Genomic DNA, 15,687 nt, shown 5'->3' with positions numbered 1-15,687 from the left:
GAAAGGCCATTACTTTTGTATCCCGACCCTGGGGGAGGAGAAGCAAGGGAGGAACACCTGAGTGGAGGGTCCGTGGGAACTGGCAGTGGGGTACCCTTAGAGACATAGGGCGTCATTACAAGTTTGGCGGTAGCCTTGCCAGTAAAACCGGCAAGTGCAATCACCCGCGAATGGGCAATTGTCAGCTCATTACGGCCCAGCCAGACCCGGTAATTGCCCATTCGCGGGCACCAGAATGCATTTCTCCCCATTCCCATCTGAGCCACATAGCCAGAAGATTGTAAGGATACACATTGAAGGCAAGAGGCCAAGAGTCAGGGATTGTGGTTGCATGAGGTGTGATGGGTGGACCGTTTGGTCTAACAACTGTGCCTAGACCAGTGAGCCTACATATCGGAAACTTAAAGACATTGCGACTATAAAGATAAAGTCTTGGGGAAAGGAACCCTGAGACTTGAGGAGCTACATTGTGTGGTGTGGTCTTGAGAACAAAGCATCAACTTGGAACTTGTAGAAGGAAACCTCGAGAACTGGTTTGAAACTATATCACCTTGAACTGAAGAAAGATAATGTTGAGACTTTTTTTGTGGAACTTTCTTATACTTGGGGAAGGGGCGCTAAAAGAAAGCTTCAAGCTGGAATAAGATAAGAACTTTGAGTTGCACACTATTTCTTTTGAATTTGATATCCCTACACATTGGTTAGCTTTAGTTGTGAGGGCAAGTATAGGTTTTGGACACAGGCAGACTTTTCAGTTCAACATTTGGACTCAGACTTTCCTTAGTTTCGTTTAGGTAGGGAAATCCCACCTTAGCATAGGGCAAGTTAGGCCTTATACCATCCTGACATTTAATTAAATAAAGTATATTGTTTTGAACTTTATGTCTGTCGTCTGTGTCTTGCTTCATGATACCTTCACAGTTGCCAGTGTATGTTGTTGCGGGCTTCCGAAACATGGTCTCTCCTCTTCAGTCTTTCAATGGTTCTTATGACACTATTTTGGATAACTTGGAGTCTTGCACAGTCTCCTTTGCTAATACCCACCAGGAGGCTGCTAGAATAATCACTTTTTGACCTGGTCATTGTCTCACAGCTCTTTCTTGACAGGAAAGGTGGTTGAATTTGTGAAAGAAGTTTACGCTTAGTCGACTCTGATGTTGGCGCCAGGGTTGAGTAGGCTGACTCTCCGAACCTGGCTGATTTTAAAGGGGACACCACTAGGAGGAAGGCAGTGCTTGAGCTAAGAGTGCAAGTCTGGTGGTTTCGCGTAATCTTGTCTTGAAGGAATTTGGGGCCTGGATTGTGTACCGCTCGGTGGGTAATACATAAGAATTTGAAGGTGGCCCTGCATCCAGTTGGGAGCCAGTGTAGGGTGTAGAGAGCCAGAGAGATGTGGTCCCTTCGTCCCAATGCAAGGAGCAGTCTGGCAGCCGAATTTTGCACTCTTTAGAGTTTGTTTAACTGGTAGGCCGACGCACCCAGGTAGAAGGAGTTCGCATAGTCAAGTCTGGACATGACAATGGCCATAATTCCAGCCAGTCTTTTCGGGTAGGTTAGGAAAGAGAAGATATACTTCAGGAGCCTAAGGTGGAAATGACAGGTTTTGGATGTTATGTTGATGTGGTGAGACAGTTAGGTCCTATTCCATTGCGCAGACAAGGATTATTACAGTGGTTGTGGTCGCGGGGCGAGGCAGAGAGAGGGGTGGCCATGTAGTCGGATGGGGGAATAAAGCAGATTTTCTGCATAGCATGATGTCTATTTTGCCTGAGTTCAGAATGAGATAGTCGTCATCCAGCGGTCAATGTCTGAGAGACACGCTGATAGGTCAGGGCAGGGGTAAGTGGTTGATTTAGGAGTTCTCATGATGATTTGTGTGTCATCCGCATAGTTATAGCAAGTGAGGTTGTGTGAGCGGATGAGCCTGGGAAAGGGGGCTCAGGTAAAGGTTGAAGAGGAGGGGGGAGAGGCAGGCACCTTGGGGTACTCCAGTGTTTACTGGGCGTGCAGCAGAGAGGAAAAGGGGGGAGATGGATGATTTGTTGTCTTTTAGAGAGGAATGATGCGATCCAGGAGAGGGCTGAATCACGTATTCCCAAGGAGTGCGTCTGTTGAAGAGGATCATGTGGTTGATGGTGTCAAACACTATGGTTAATGGTGTCAAACGCTGCCAAGAGGTCAAGCAGAATAAGGGCTGTGCATCATTCTGAGTCTGCTGTCATTTGAGGTAATCCCAGATAGTGATCAGCATGGTTTCTGTTCCGCCGTGCGGACGAAAACCTGATTCTGCAGGGTCTAGGAGATAGTTAGATTCCACAAAGCCATTGAGCTGTGAGTAAGTAGTGCAGTCGATGAGTTTCGCCAAGAATCTGGTGTTGGAGATTGGCCTATAGTTGATTGGTAGTAGAGGGTCGAGGGATACTTTTTTAAGCAAAGGTATGACCTAAGCAGTTTTGAAGGAGTCTGGGAAGTTGCCGGAGGTGAGGGAGTTGTTGGAAATGTACCTCGCCAGTTCTCCTGCCCAGGTGAGAGTGAAGATTTCTTTGAGAAGATAGGTGGGACAAGAGTCGAGGGGTGAGCCGGAGAGTCGGCTGGTGGATAGTAGTTTTGTGAATTCTTCGCTTGAGATTGGGTTGAAGGAGCAGAAAGAAGGGTTTTCGGGGAGGATGGGTCTGGTATAGCAGGAGTAGAGCAAGTAGACAAGAGGGAGAGTTTTGTGTTGATGGTGGCTGTCCTGTCTAGGGCTGTTTTATGGAAGTGTTCTGACAGTGAATTGCACAGGGTTTGTGAGGAGGCAGTCGAGGCAGCGGTGCAGGGTGGGTTCAGGAATTCAGTAATGATCCTGTGGAGTTCTTTGTTGCCGCTATGGCAGTTCAGGATCCTTGTATTATAATATGCTTTTCTGGCCTTTCGGATCTCTGATTTGTAGTTTCTGTGTGGGTGGGCGAGTACTGACTTGCTTGGTGGGGTTCTGGAAGCTTGCCTTTTGCGCTCAAGAGTATGGTTATGGTTTTTAGAGTCTTCAGGTGGGCGGTAAACTATTTGGGAGTGGTCCTTTGCGTTAGGTAGCGGACATGGAGGTGGTTAGGGGGAAGAGGGAGCCGTGAAGCTAGGAGTCAAAGAGCTCTATGGGTAAGGGACTAGGGATGGTCAGGAGTGATGGGAAGGCGCTTAGTAGTGCCTCGGCCAGGTCAGGTGGTAATTTGACCTTGTTCCAGCACTTGAACTGAGATGGACAGGGCTGACTCCGGGCGGGGGTGGTCCTGTGGTGGGTGCGTGGTCGGTCGAGGGTGGCTAGGGGCTAGGAAAAGCAGGTGGGTGGTTGCAGGTCTTCCACTCAGTAGTGTGGTGGGCTGTTCAGGTGGTGTCAAAAGGCTCGGTGAGTTGAGGCGTGGTGGTGAGAGGAGGTGGGTAGTACAGAGGTGTCTGGCTAGGTGTTGTTACGGTATGGTGTTCAGGGGCTGGGGAAGTGGGAGGCGAAGGGGGTTGAATGAGAGTGAAGGGGAAAACTGTCTACAGGGATGTGGGTGTGGGTCAGGGATGGAAAAATGGAATGTGGTAGAGGGGGTAGGAGAGTGGAGGTGGATCGGGAGGTGTAATGCAGGTGAGGCATGTAGGGTTGAGGGTCGTCGTCTACCTCTTGAGTATTTTTCATTTGGGTGCCGAGGGATTGTGTGTGAGGGCGGAGGGGTCAGCTGGAAAGGGAAGTGGAGGCAATGATTCAGGAAAAGGCATGACGCGCCACGCTCAGCGAAGGGAAGGGGCTTGCCGGGGTAGACCAATTGGGGGTGGCTGGTGTGGTGAAGATTTTGGTAGGTAGGTGCATAATTCCCGGCGACGGAGGTGTGGTCGGGGCAGGGGAGCTGGAGGTAGCGCCAGACAGCAAAGGGGTTGGGTGTAAGCTGTCGCCCCACACCTCCCACGAGATTCCTCTGGGATGGATGTGGCAGGAGAGGGGGACAGGTTGAGAATGTGTAAAGGAGGAGGTTGTCTGTTCGGAGGGTGAAAGAGGACCTCAGGGGCTGAATGGGTTAAGGGGAGTCTCCCCTCGTGTGAGAGGTGAGCAGAGGACGATGTTTGGTGGTCTCTGGGTTTGTAGTTGAGGGGACGAGGGACAGGGGGGCGAGAGAGGAGCCAGGTGTGTTTCCAAATGAAGGCACACGGGTGGGGCTGGCAGAGGGGCTGTGTTTTTTGGAGTGATAGAAAACTTCTCTGGTCTGTCAGTTGGATGCTGGACGGCGGAATGCTTTGGGGGGTGCTTCTGTCTGGGGAAGTGGAGAGGGGAGGAGGGGGAACGGGTAGGGAATGGGCCAGGAATGAAGTGAACAGTGCAGAGATCAGTTTTGTCTAGGCATGACCGAGTGCCCCTCTGGTCTGGGAGTTGGATGGTCAGTGCCATGTGGATGTGAGAGGTTGTGGGTTGTCAGTGAGGGAGGGTGGGAAAGAGGGGTTGGAGGTAGAAGAGAGCCAGGGCCGGTAGTTGGTAGGGGAGTATGGAATGGGCGACTCAAGGGAGTTCCTCTGGTCAGTGAGTTGGAGGGTGAGCAGTGGTGGCGATGGGTCGGTAGGAGTGCAGGCTTTGAATGGGTGGCAGGGAAGTGGCGAGGAATTGTGTGGTGTGAAGTGTGTTCAGGACTGAGGGTGCAAGAATGGAGGTCGGGAGGGGTGTGAATGTGGGTGTCTGAAAGGTCTGTGTATGGGAGGGGTAGTGTGTGGTGAGAAGGGGTGTGTATGCAAGGGATTCTGGGTGTGTGCTGTAGTGGGTTTGGGAAAACGGGTGCGTGGTTGAAGGATGAGATGCAGGAGGAGTGTGTTCTGCAGGGTCTGAGAGCTCCATGTGTATGTGAGTAGGGGTGTGTGTGGTGGGAGGCATTGTGTGTGTGTGTGCGTGATTTCGGGTGAGTGCTGTAATTGGTTTGAGAATGGGGGTGCGAGTGTGGGCGGAGTAGAGCGGAAGTGGTGTGATCTGGGGTGGATTATTCTGGGAGAGTATGGTAAAGGGTTTGATAATGAGGGTGCAAATGTGGGTGGTGTAGTGTGCATATGGTGTGGTCTGGGGTGGTTGTTTGTGGGAGGGTGTGGTAGAGGGTTCGAGAATGAGGGTACGAGTGTGGGTTGTGTAGGGCGGATGTGGTCTTTTCTGGATTGCTTTAGAGCTACTCTTGTATTGGGAGAGGGGGGTGTATGGTGAGTGGTAGTGTGTGCGTGAGTGAGTCTGGGTGAGTGTGGTTGTGGTATATGGGAGGGAGAAGTAGGAGGGGATCCAGGTAGTGCGTGTGTCTGATTTAAGTGTGTGCTGATCGCCATGGTCATGTAAGGGTGAGGTGGGAGGGTTGGAGGCAACTAGGGGTGGCTGTGATTGAGATACTAGTATAGACGGGGCTAGATTTAAGATAGTCTCATCGGTATGCAAAGCCACCCTGAGATGATGGGACAGTGTATAGTGCACCTGGATTGAGGGGGCAATGGTTGTAAAACGAGGGCACAGCAGTAAATGCAGTAATGCCTAGATATGGGACACCAGTATAGAGGGAGAAGGGCCTAAAATGGGTGTACAATAGTACAACTAGTAACCCCTAGATTGGGATACCGGGACCTAAAGGGGGGCACAACACAAAGCTGCAGTAACCCCTAGATTTGTGAGACCAGGCACAGCAGAAAGCTGCAGTAACCCCTAGATTTGTGAGACCTGGATAGCGGGAGAAAGGGCCTAGAAATGTGGAACCATTAACTCTTAGATTGGGGTACTTGGACCTAAAATGGTGGCACAACAGTATATTTGGTGACACCTAGATTTGGCACACCTGGATAGAGGGAGAAGAGCCTAGAATGGGTGCACAACAGTAAATGCAGGGACACTTAGCTATGGGAAAACTTAATAGATGGAAGAAGGGCCCAAACTGAGTGCACAACAGTGAAGTCAGTAACCCTTAGTTCGGGATACCTGGAGCTAAAATGTTAGCACAACGGCAAATGCAGCAGTCCTCAGGCTCGGGGTACCTCGACCCAGAATGGGTGCTAAACAGCAAATGTGGTAACGCTCATATTAGGTATACCTGGACCTAAATTGTGGGCGCAAGAGCAAGTGGAGTAACAGCTAGGAATTATGGTTCATAATGACATAAAGTCTACCCAAATGCAAGATACGGTTGACCAACACAATAAGGCAAGATACGAGATATGGCTTACTAATACAATCTGAATACTGAATACTTCCCTCCTTCTGAGGATAGTGAATTCCTTTTCTCAAAGTTCACAAATTAAAGTTACCAAATCATTGTTTATACTTCTGAACGTGTATATATTACAGACTTAGGTTCCTTAGGAGTGCATATGGGGCTATCATGTGACGACACACAATTTTGTTTTGCAGTTTACTAATACAATCTACCTAGGTGTGAGTTATGGCTAGGTAACACAATACGGCAAGATATGAGATATGGCCGACTAATAAAATCTACTTAGGTGGCTAAGTAACACAATACGGCAAGATACGAGATATGGCTGACTAATACAGTCTGCCTGGATGCGAGATAAGGTTCTGTGACGGTTGGCCTGGATGATGGATGGATTGACATATGAATGTGCGACTGATTACAGGCTTTCCGATAATATAATAATAGCATAATAAGGCGGGTCGAGCAGTCTAATGGGGAACAGTAATTGCTGGTCTTCCTGTCCAGACCTTGTCTACCTTGTCAGTAGCCACTGGTTGATGGATGCAGGCACCACAGGCTAACACGGGTCAACACGGTCTGGAGCTGCCTCTTCTGGAGCTGTCCTTTGCCTTGGTGTCCTTAATCGAGGGGGCTGCATGCGCAGAGTGTGTGATATAGGGACTATGGGCCAATCAGCGGTGGGAGAAACCACACAGGGAAAGCTAGAAATGGGCCGGGGGGGTTCAGCACAGGTCAAACTAATGGAAGGTTGCTGGGAGGCTTCTTGTTGCGCAGGCAGTGATGGGCTTTTTCACTAAATTACTAGGCCAAATCAAGCAATGGGCTGCAGAAAGCAAAGCATGCTCACCTTGCCTTAGAGCAACACGAAAAGTGACTTGGGGGCTGCAACAGGGCTAGACCCTTGTTGCTTCTTTTTGGCACAGTGGATGGGCCAATCGGTGCCCGGTGAGCGGGAAGAGGAGCAGGAAGGGCCGCAAAGCAGGAAGAAATCTGCGAGGAGAGCGGGCTGAGGAAGAGCTTTTTCACTAAATTAGCAGGACAAATCAAGCAATGGGCTGCAGAAAGCGAAGCACACTCACCTTGCCTTAGAGCAACAAGGAAAAAAAATATATATCCTATTGGGATAGCTAGAGATAGTGAGGGGCCAGCCGCCTCATGTAGCCAAGTTTCAGTCACCGCACAAAAGTCTAGGTCGTGTTGAATGTTAAAATCAGCCAGTTTCATAGCATGTTTCACTAGTGACCTGGTGTTAAGTAATAAGATCTTAAGGTTATCAACCATTAAGTTATCCATTATCAGAGACTTTTCCGGGTTAGACAGCGGAACAATGATACTACTCTCGACTGGTGACAGCCTTATTTTCTAGTGAAAATTTGGTCAATTCAGCCTGGATTTCATGCTCTGGACTGTCCTTCCTATCTTTACCAAGTTGGTGAGTCAAATGTAGCGGTAAGCCAACTTGCGAATCCAGTAGTGGCCCTAATATTTGCTTACCTTGCTCCTCTGTGGCAATGCCGTTATCTTCCATAGTTAGGGTGGCGGTGCATTTTATGTCCATGGCATTGAGGGAGTCTGCACTTGTTGTCTTGAAGTCATTGGGGGTCATTACAACCCTGGCGGTAGGGGGTTAACGGGGCCGGTAGAGCTCCCGGCCCCGTTAACCCCTTACCGCCTCAATACAAGGTCCGCTGGCGGGACCCGCTAAGACGTCCTTAGCGGGTCCCGCAAGCGGATCAGCATGCTAACAACAGGCTCATCGTTAACGGAAAGTGACTTGGGGGGTGCAACAGGGCTAGACCCGCGTTGCTTGTTGGTACGGTGGATGGGCCAATCGGGCCCGGTGGGTGGGAAGAGGGGCTGAAAGGGCCACAAAGCAGGAAGAGACCTGTGTGAGAAACTCATGGTGTCAACAAGTTAGACAGACATAAGTGATCTCATTTCAAGGGTGTTTATTGAACAATGAAAATGGAATGCAGGTTTGAAAAACTCCTAATCTAAACCTAAATCTAAGATGGGGACGGGTGTTGACCATCAAATGATAATAAGGCAGTCCTAATACTGTAAGGCAAGGGTACGTCTGTAACACAAACTCCTTTGAGAAGCAGACTACCTTTAGGATAGGGTTTTGACATAGTGTTTGTTTCAAGATATAGCATACCTCGTAGTCCTCACTCCACTAAAGTTTTTGGGGTTCAGCATTTTTAAGTTTATCTGTCAACCGTGCTGTTTTATCCGAACAGTTGGGGATAAACCTACGGTAATAGCCTATTAACCCAAGGAAAGCTCTAAAGTCTCTTTTAGTCTTGGGAGTTGGAGTGTCGAAGGCGGCTTCACTTTTTCATGTTGAGGCTGTACAGTTCCATTCACCACGAAGAAGCCAAGATATTTTACGGTGGATTGGGCTAGTGTGCATTTAGCTGGATTTGCAGTTAGACCAGCATTCCTAAGGACTTTTGTGATGGTATAAAGATGGAAAAGATGGTCTTCCGCAAAAGTCAGAATAGGGTTGTAGGATGTTATCCATAACACATTGGAACGTAGCTGGTGCATTGTGTAGGCCAAAAGGGATGACTTTAAACTGGAATAACCCTAGGGATGTTGAAAACACAGTTTTTTTCCTTATCTGGACCATATACGGGGGTCTTGCAAGTACCCTTTTGTTAAATCTAGGGTTGATAGATAGGTGGCTGTCCCTAGTTTATCAATTAGGTAATCGATGCGTGGCATGGGATAGGCATCGAAGTACGATATGGCATTGACTTGACGAAAGTGGACACAAAATCTCCAGAACCGGTTGGGTTTAGTGATTAACACGATAGGAGGGTGTTAGGCAGAAACCTGTGCAGTTCCCTTGGGGAACACTGCAAAAGATTTAAGACTACAGGTAGAGCAGTAAACCCCTTTGGTAGCAGTCTGTACCACCCAGATTTACCTGGTAGCTGTGGCTGAGCAGTCAGACTTCCCTCAAGAAGAGTTAGGCAGTATGTAAAGTATACACAATATGTACCAAAACACAATAGCACAAGCAAACACTGACCAGAGCTTGGTTTCAAAAGTATATAGTTATTTATTTAAAATACACATAAGTTAAAAACACTCTAGCAAAAATATAGTAAAAGCACTTCAACACAGTTATAATGAAAGTAGATTCAATCCTTTCTCCTATCTAGACAACTCTAGGTAAAACACCACTTAATTAAAACAGAGGTGAGTGCTTAACGTTAGATGACACTCTAGTAGTTTCCAAGAAAGGGAGAGAAAAAACAGAAATGGGTTAGACACACCACTCTAAGGTCCAGAGCACTTGCAATAGGCTTACAGAAGAATAAAGTCACAGGTGAGCAAAAGTCACTAGGCAGGGCCCACTCTTAGAGTAGCCGGAGCGAAAATGTGCCCAAGATCACACTGTTAGTTAGAGATTCAAAGTCTTGCAAAGAGTCAAAAAGAGGTTAGAGTGGCTCAGAAAGTTTAGCCAAAGTGTCCCAGGCACTCCCAGGTTCGAAAGCCGGGGACTAAATCTACCCCGTACAGTCGGTAGCAAGGGAAGCCAGGCAGAACACAGTACCTTAAGCGGAAAGGATCCTCCAGCGGTGGCAGTTGTTCCAGGCAGTGGCAGCAGGGCTCGACGTCGGTCAGGGGAGAAGAAGTTCTCGCTGAAGAGCAGAAGAAGAGGGTCGTTGCACTGCCCGGGAAGAAACCAGCCGCGGAGTCCTCCGGTTAAAGGGTTGGTGCCGACTTTCGCGGTATGGGGGTAAAGTGTGGTATTCCGGTTGCCGGGGTGCTTGGCACAGGCAAGGCGGCCACGAGATACCTCAAAGAACGGAAAGAAGGCGAAAACTGGTTGTCCCCACCAGTCAAGGGAAGGAGCCACTCCGTTAAGAGTTCTCCTCGGTCGTCGGGAAAAAGTGGTGAGACGGTTCAGCAGGGCTCCACCGGGTGGTGTCGTCGAAGCAGGTCGGCTCAGCTCTTCCCTCGTCGGATTCTTGGTCCTGTGGCGACTTCTCAAGTCCCAGTCCCCAAAGCCCTGCTTTTATGCAGCAAACCCCCATTCACCCAGCCTAGCTGTCACTCAACCATGCTAAGTGGTGAGCCGGGCGGCTCACCACTTGGGCCAATCAGGACGGAGTGCGACTTGAGTTACCAAGGTAACTCAGTCCAGGGTGCCTAAATCCCCCTCCACCCCTCGTAAGTACCCCAGACAGAGTGGCACCACTTTGGAGGGCTTCTGTGGAGAAGCCCGCCAAAAGTGGAACAAAGGGCTCCACTTTGGGTCAGAGTTACAGAGGCGAACACCAACGCCATTTTAGAATCAAGTTTTGGCAAAAAGTCCCAACCGGAGTTATAAAAATAAATATATAAACCGGTGGTATGTTTAAGGCTACCGTAAATAAATAATTAAATGTGTTAGCCTAAAACAATGGGAAATCCCATAGGGAAATATTCGCGGTCGAATATAAAAAGTAGTTTCCACTGCCACCAGCCAAAACTCGATCAGGGGGGACGGAGACGTGCCCCCTCGACTAACAGACCCTGGGGCAATCGAATTGCCCCAGCCAGTACGTCCACAATATGATGGTTTGTACTGGTTCTGTTCAGGATTCAAGACTAGCAAAGTCTTTGGTGACTTTACATGCCCTGGGAGACAGTAGTCAGTCCCAGGGTATGGAGTCTATGTTGGGGAGTCCCTAGGACACCCCTGGGTCACGGCACAGAGGGTGCTGTGTGACCCACATCACAAAAATACATGAGGCCCTATGGAGTAAAAGACCCCATAGCCCATTCAACACAAGGTTTAACCAAGAAAACACACTTCAACATGTCCAAGAGTGAGGGTAAAAGAGTCTCACTCTTGGCAGGAGAAAAAAATTAAACCCCAGAAATCCAGCAAAGCTGCTGGGGGACTCACTAGGTAGGGAAATTCAGCCTAAACAGAGAATTCTCCCTAACACTCGCCCCCCCCAGACTAAGGGACAGGAGGATTTAATCCACTCCTGGATGAACCTCATACCTCTAGTCGATGATATACATCCTAGAGAGTCCATCAGCATTTTGATGGTGACACCCTGACCTATGTTCAATGGAGAACTCAAAGGTTTTCTTTTGCAAGCTAACGGACCTACAGACCCTTTGAGGAACATCAGTCTTTTTGTTATAGGGGATCTGGTTGACCAGTCCCTCAGAAGTTGGTACAACTTCTGAACCTATGTTAGGCTTTTTCAAGGGGTCCTTATAAAGGATTCCCTTAGATCTAGAGGGGCCTCCAAGGTTCCTCACCACCTCTCTTGTGGGAGCAGGTTGGGTCTTAGGCCTCTTGGTTGGAGGGGTTGGGGTTAGGCAATGCACCTGCTTCCCCTTCCTCTTAGATCTACCCTTACCTATTTTAGGAGTTTCCCCCCTAATATTAGGATTTGAGTTGGGGTCTTCAGTAGAAGGTCCAACAGTCTGAAGGTTTTTGGCCTTAGACTTTTCTTTTCTGGTTTTCCACCAGCACTGAGAATTACCAGTTCTCTCGGGTCCAGATAGGGGCCTAGTTGGTCTATCCACCTCTTCCTCAGAAGCAGGGGGAGTCAGAGACTCTGAGACTAGGGGAACAATGATGGAGCTTGGTTGGGGCGCCCATGTTCCTAGCATACTATCCTGAAATGTGCCTGGGTTAGAGGTCAACTTACTAACACCAGGGCTTGTAGTGGGGTTCTCAGTAGAGGGTCCCACAGGCTTAGAAGGGTCCTTCAAGGTAGCCTGTCTAGCCAATTTGGTTAAGTTCTGCTTCTCCATACTGGGAGGCCTGGGGGTATGTGACACTACTCCTAGAGTTCTTAGGTCATTCCCTAACAGGACCTTCCCAGGTACCTCAGTCTGAACACTGACAGGGATCCTTACTGTCATGTTGTTACATTGAATGAGGGCTGGTAGAATAGGAACCATTTGGACAGGGCCTCCAGACATCCTAGTGGGACCTTTGGGTGCTTTGGCCACATCTTCAGGTTGAAAGAAGCTTTCATCCACTACTGTTCTGCTGGCCCCAGTGTCTCTCCTGGCAGGAGTATCCTGGCCATTGACAAGAACACTGTCCACATAATACACCTTAGAGTTAACAGGTAGGGAGTTATACACAACCCTATTCTGGGGACTAACCAGACCCATAGGCTCTAAGTTTACAGTTGCTTGAAGACCCAAGGGTTCTTCAGCAAAGAGTTCAAAGTGGGCACTAGCCATCTGTACTTCATCCTCAGGAGTGAAGGCTAAGGAGACTGTGCTGATCCCTGCAGGTTTACCCTTGCACTTGGGATCTCCTTTGATATGGTCAGTACCCTGACAGACATAGCATTGTCCAAATGCTCTATGGAAGGGTGGCTTGTTCTGACCTCCTTCTGGCTTGTGGCCAGAAGGTACAGTAGCCTGACTAGGTTTCCCATGTGGCTTACCCTGGTTATTTTGTGGTTTGGGGCCCTCTTTGGGATAGGAATTATTAGAATTCTCTTTGGAGTCTTTTTTAGGCTGTTTCTCCCCATCCTTCTTCTGAGTTACCCCAGAATCCTTGTGAGTGGCCCTGTTGGCAACCCACAAGTCAGCAGCCTTAGCTAGTTTCCGGGAATCTAATTCCTTGGAATCAGCCAAGTGTTGTCTGAGCTCAGGAGAGCAGGCATCATAAATAGTCTCCAACATAAACAAATTCTTCATACCTTCATAAGTGTTCACCTTGTAACCCTTAATCCATCCCTCTAAGTTTTTCAAACATTCACTCACCCAGGTAGCCCAAGGGGTACCATCATGCTTTTTGAGGCTCCTAAACCTCTTAAGATACTGGGAAGGGGTCTTCCCAAACCTAGCTATCAAAGCTAGTTTCACACATTCATAGTCCTTCCTATCCTCCTCCCCCATCTCCATTACCACATCAGTTGCAACAGGGGGAAGCCTAGAGAACAACCAGGTGAGTAAGTCATTTCCTGTGATGTTCTGGAGCCCATGATTATATTCAAACAGAGACAACCAATCCAACACATCCAACTTAGGCTCATACATACCAACCAATTCTTTAGGCATCCGGGGTCTTTTAGGACTGGAACTTCTAGAGGAGCCAGAGAGAGAAACATTCTCAACAGATAATTTCTTCATTTCTAAGTCATACTTGAGCTCCATTTCCCTTAGCCTTAGTTCTTTGTCAGTTTGAGCATTAAGTTTCTTATACTCCAATTCTAGCTTCATTTTCTCCAGTTCAAAGTACTGAGGACTAAATGTGGGACCTGGTAAAGGTCCAGTAGGTACAGCAGGTAGAGCAGGCAGAGGCCTAGGGGGGACAGTTACAACAGCCTCACCCTCCTCTTCTGACTCTTCCTCAGAAACATCAACATTTTGCTCCATGTTAACTTCAACACTGTCATCTACAGTCGCTGGAGTGGTAGGTTCCTCTGAACCATCACCCAGACTTTGGTTAGCTAACAATCTTTCAATCAGCTCCATTTTCTTGCCCTTAGTCAGGAGATCCTTATGTTTACAGAGCACTCTTAAACAATCAGCAGTTTTGGCTGCAAGGGACTCTTGACTATAGCTTTCTATAACTGACATGTTAGAGGTTTTACTTTTTCAGTGCTAAGCTTTGTGGTTAGTTGCACTAAGGTATCTAAAGCACAATAAAATGTATACTCAATACAAATCCCACCGCTGTACACCAGTGTTAGGCAGAAACCTGTGCAGTTCCCTTGGGGAACACTGCAAAAGATTTAAGACTACAGGTAGAGCAGTAAACCCCTTTGGTAGCAGTCTGTACCACCCAGATTTACCTGGTAGCTGTGGCTGAGCAGTCAGACTTCCCTCAAGAAGAGTTAGGCAGTATGTAAAGTATACACAATATGTACCAAAACACAATAGCACAAGCAAACACTGACCAGAGCTTGGTTTCAAAAGTATATAGTTATTTATTTAAAATACACATAAGTTAAAAACACTCTAGCAAAAATATAGTAAAAGCACTTCAACACAGTTATAATGAAAGTAGATTCAATCCTTTCTCCTATCTAGACAACTCTAGGTAAAACACCACTTAATTAAAACAGAGGTGAGTGCTTAACGTTAGATGACACTCTAGTAGTTTCCAAGAAAGGGAGAGAAAAAACAGAAATGGGTTAGACACACCACTCTAAGGTCCAGAGCACTTGCAATAGGCTTACAGAAGAATAAAGTCACAGGTGAGCAAAAGTCACTAGGCAGGGCCCACTCTTAGAGTAGCCGGAGCGAAAATGTGCCCAAGATCACACTGTTAGTTAGAGATTCAAAGTCTTGCAAAGAGTCAAAAAGAGGTTAGAGTGGCTCAGAAAGTTTAGCCAAAGTGTCCCAGGCACTCCCAGGTTCGAAAGCCGGGGACTAAATCTACCCCGTACAGTCGGTAGCAAGGGAAGCCAGGCAGAACACAGTACCTTAAGCGGAAAGGATCCTCCAGCGGTGGCAGTTGTTCCAGGCAGTGGCAGCAGGGCTCGACGTCGGTCAGGGGAGAAGAAGTTCTCGCTGAAGAGCAGAAGAAGAGGGTCGTTGCACTGCCCGGGAAGAAACCAGCCGCGGAGTCCTCCGGTTAAAGGGTTGGTGCCGACTTTCGCGGTATGGGGGTAAAGTGTGGTATTCCGGTTGCCGGGGTGCTTGGCACAGGCAAGGCGGCCACGAGATACCTCAAAGAACGGAAAGAAGGCGAAAACTGGTTGTCCCCACCAGTCAAGGGAAGGAGCCACTCCGTTAAGAGTTCTCCTCGGTCGTCGGGAAAAAGTGGTGAGACGGTTCAGCAGGGCTCCACCGGGTGGTGTCGTCGAAGCAGGTCGGCTCAGCTCTTCCCTCGTCGGATTCTTGGTCCTGTGGCGACTTCTCAAGTCCCAGTCCCCAAAGCCCTGCTTTTATGCAGCAAACCCCCATTCACCCAGCCTAGCTGTCACTCAACCATGCTAAGTGGTGAGCCGGGCGGCTCACCACTTGGGCCAATCAGGACGGAGTGCGACTTGAGTTACCAAGGTAACTCAGTCCAGGGTGCCTAAATCCCCCTCCACCCCTCCTAAGTACCCCAGACAGAGTGGCACCACTTTGGAGGGCTTCTGTGGAGAAGCCCGCCAAAAGTGGAACAAAGGGCTCCACTTTGGGTCAGAGTTACAGAGGCGAACACCAACGCCATTTTAGAATCAAGTTTTGGCAAAAAGTCCCAACCGGAGTTATAAAAATAAATATATAAACCGGTGGTATGTTTAAGGCTACCGTAAATAAATAATTAAATGTGTTAGCCTAAAACAATGGGAAATCCCATAGGGAAATATTCGCGGTCGAATATAAAAAGTAGTTTCCACTGCCACCAGCCAAAACTCGATCAGGGGGGACGGAGACGTGCCCCCTCGACTAACAGACCCTGGGGCAATCGAATTGCCCCAGCCAGTACGTCCACAATATGATGGTTTGTACTGGTTCTGTTCAGGATTCAAGACTAGCAAAGTCTTTGGTGACTTTACATGCCCTGGGAGACAGTAGTCAGTCCCAG

The 15,687-nt window shown here is 48.5% G+C and overlaps 1 protein-coding gene across 1 annotated transcript in view; it reads left to right on the top strand.

Annotated features, from left to right (window-relative positions):
* LOC138448795 (zinc finger protein interacting with ribonucleoprotein K-like) overlaps positions 1-15,687 on the top strand; it is a 202,958-nt gene that overhangs the window by 82,047 nt on the left and 105,224 nt on the right. The gene's annotated exons all lie outside the window — the stretch shown is intronic.

This window comes from Ambystoma mexicanum, chromosome 1p (genome assembly GCF_040938575.1).
Source record: "Ambystoma mexicanum isolate Mex_15411 chromosome 1p, UKY_AmexF1_1, whole genome shotgun sequence".
NCBI classification, from domain to species: Eukaryota; Metazoa; Chordata; class Amphibia; order Caudata; family Ambystomatidae; genus Ambystoma; species Ambystoma mexicanum.
The sequence above is the reverse complement of the archived record's forward strand: the minus strand, read 5'-3'. Positions and strand labels throughout refer to the sequence as shown.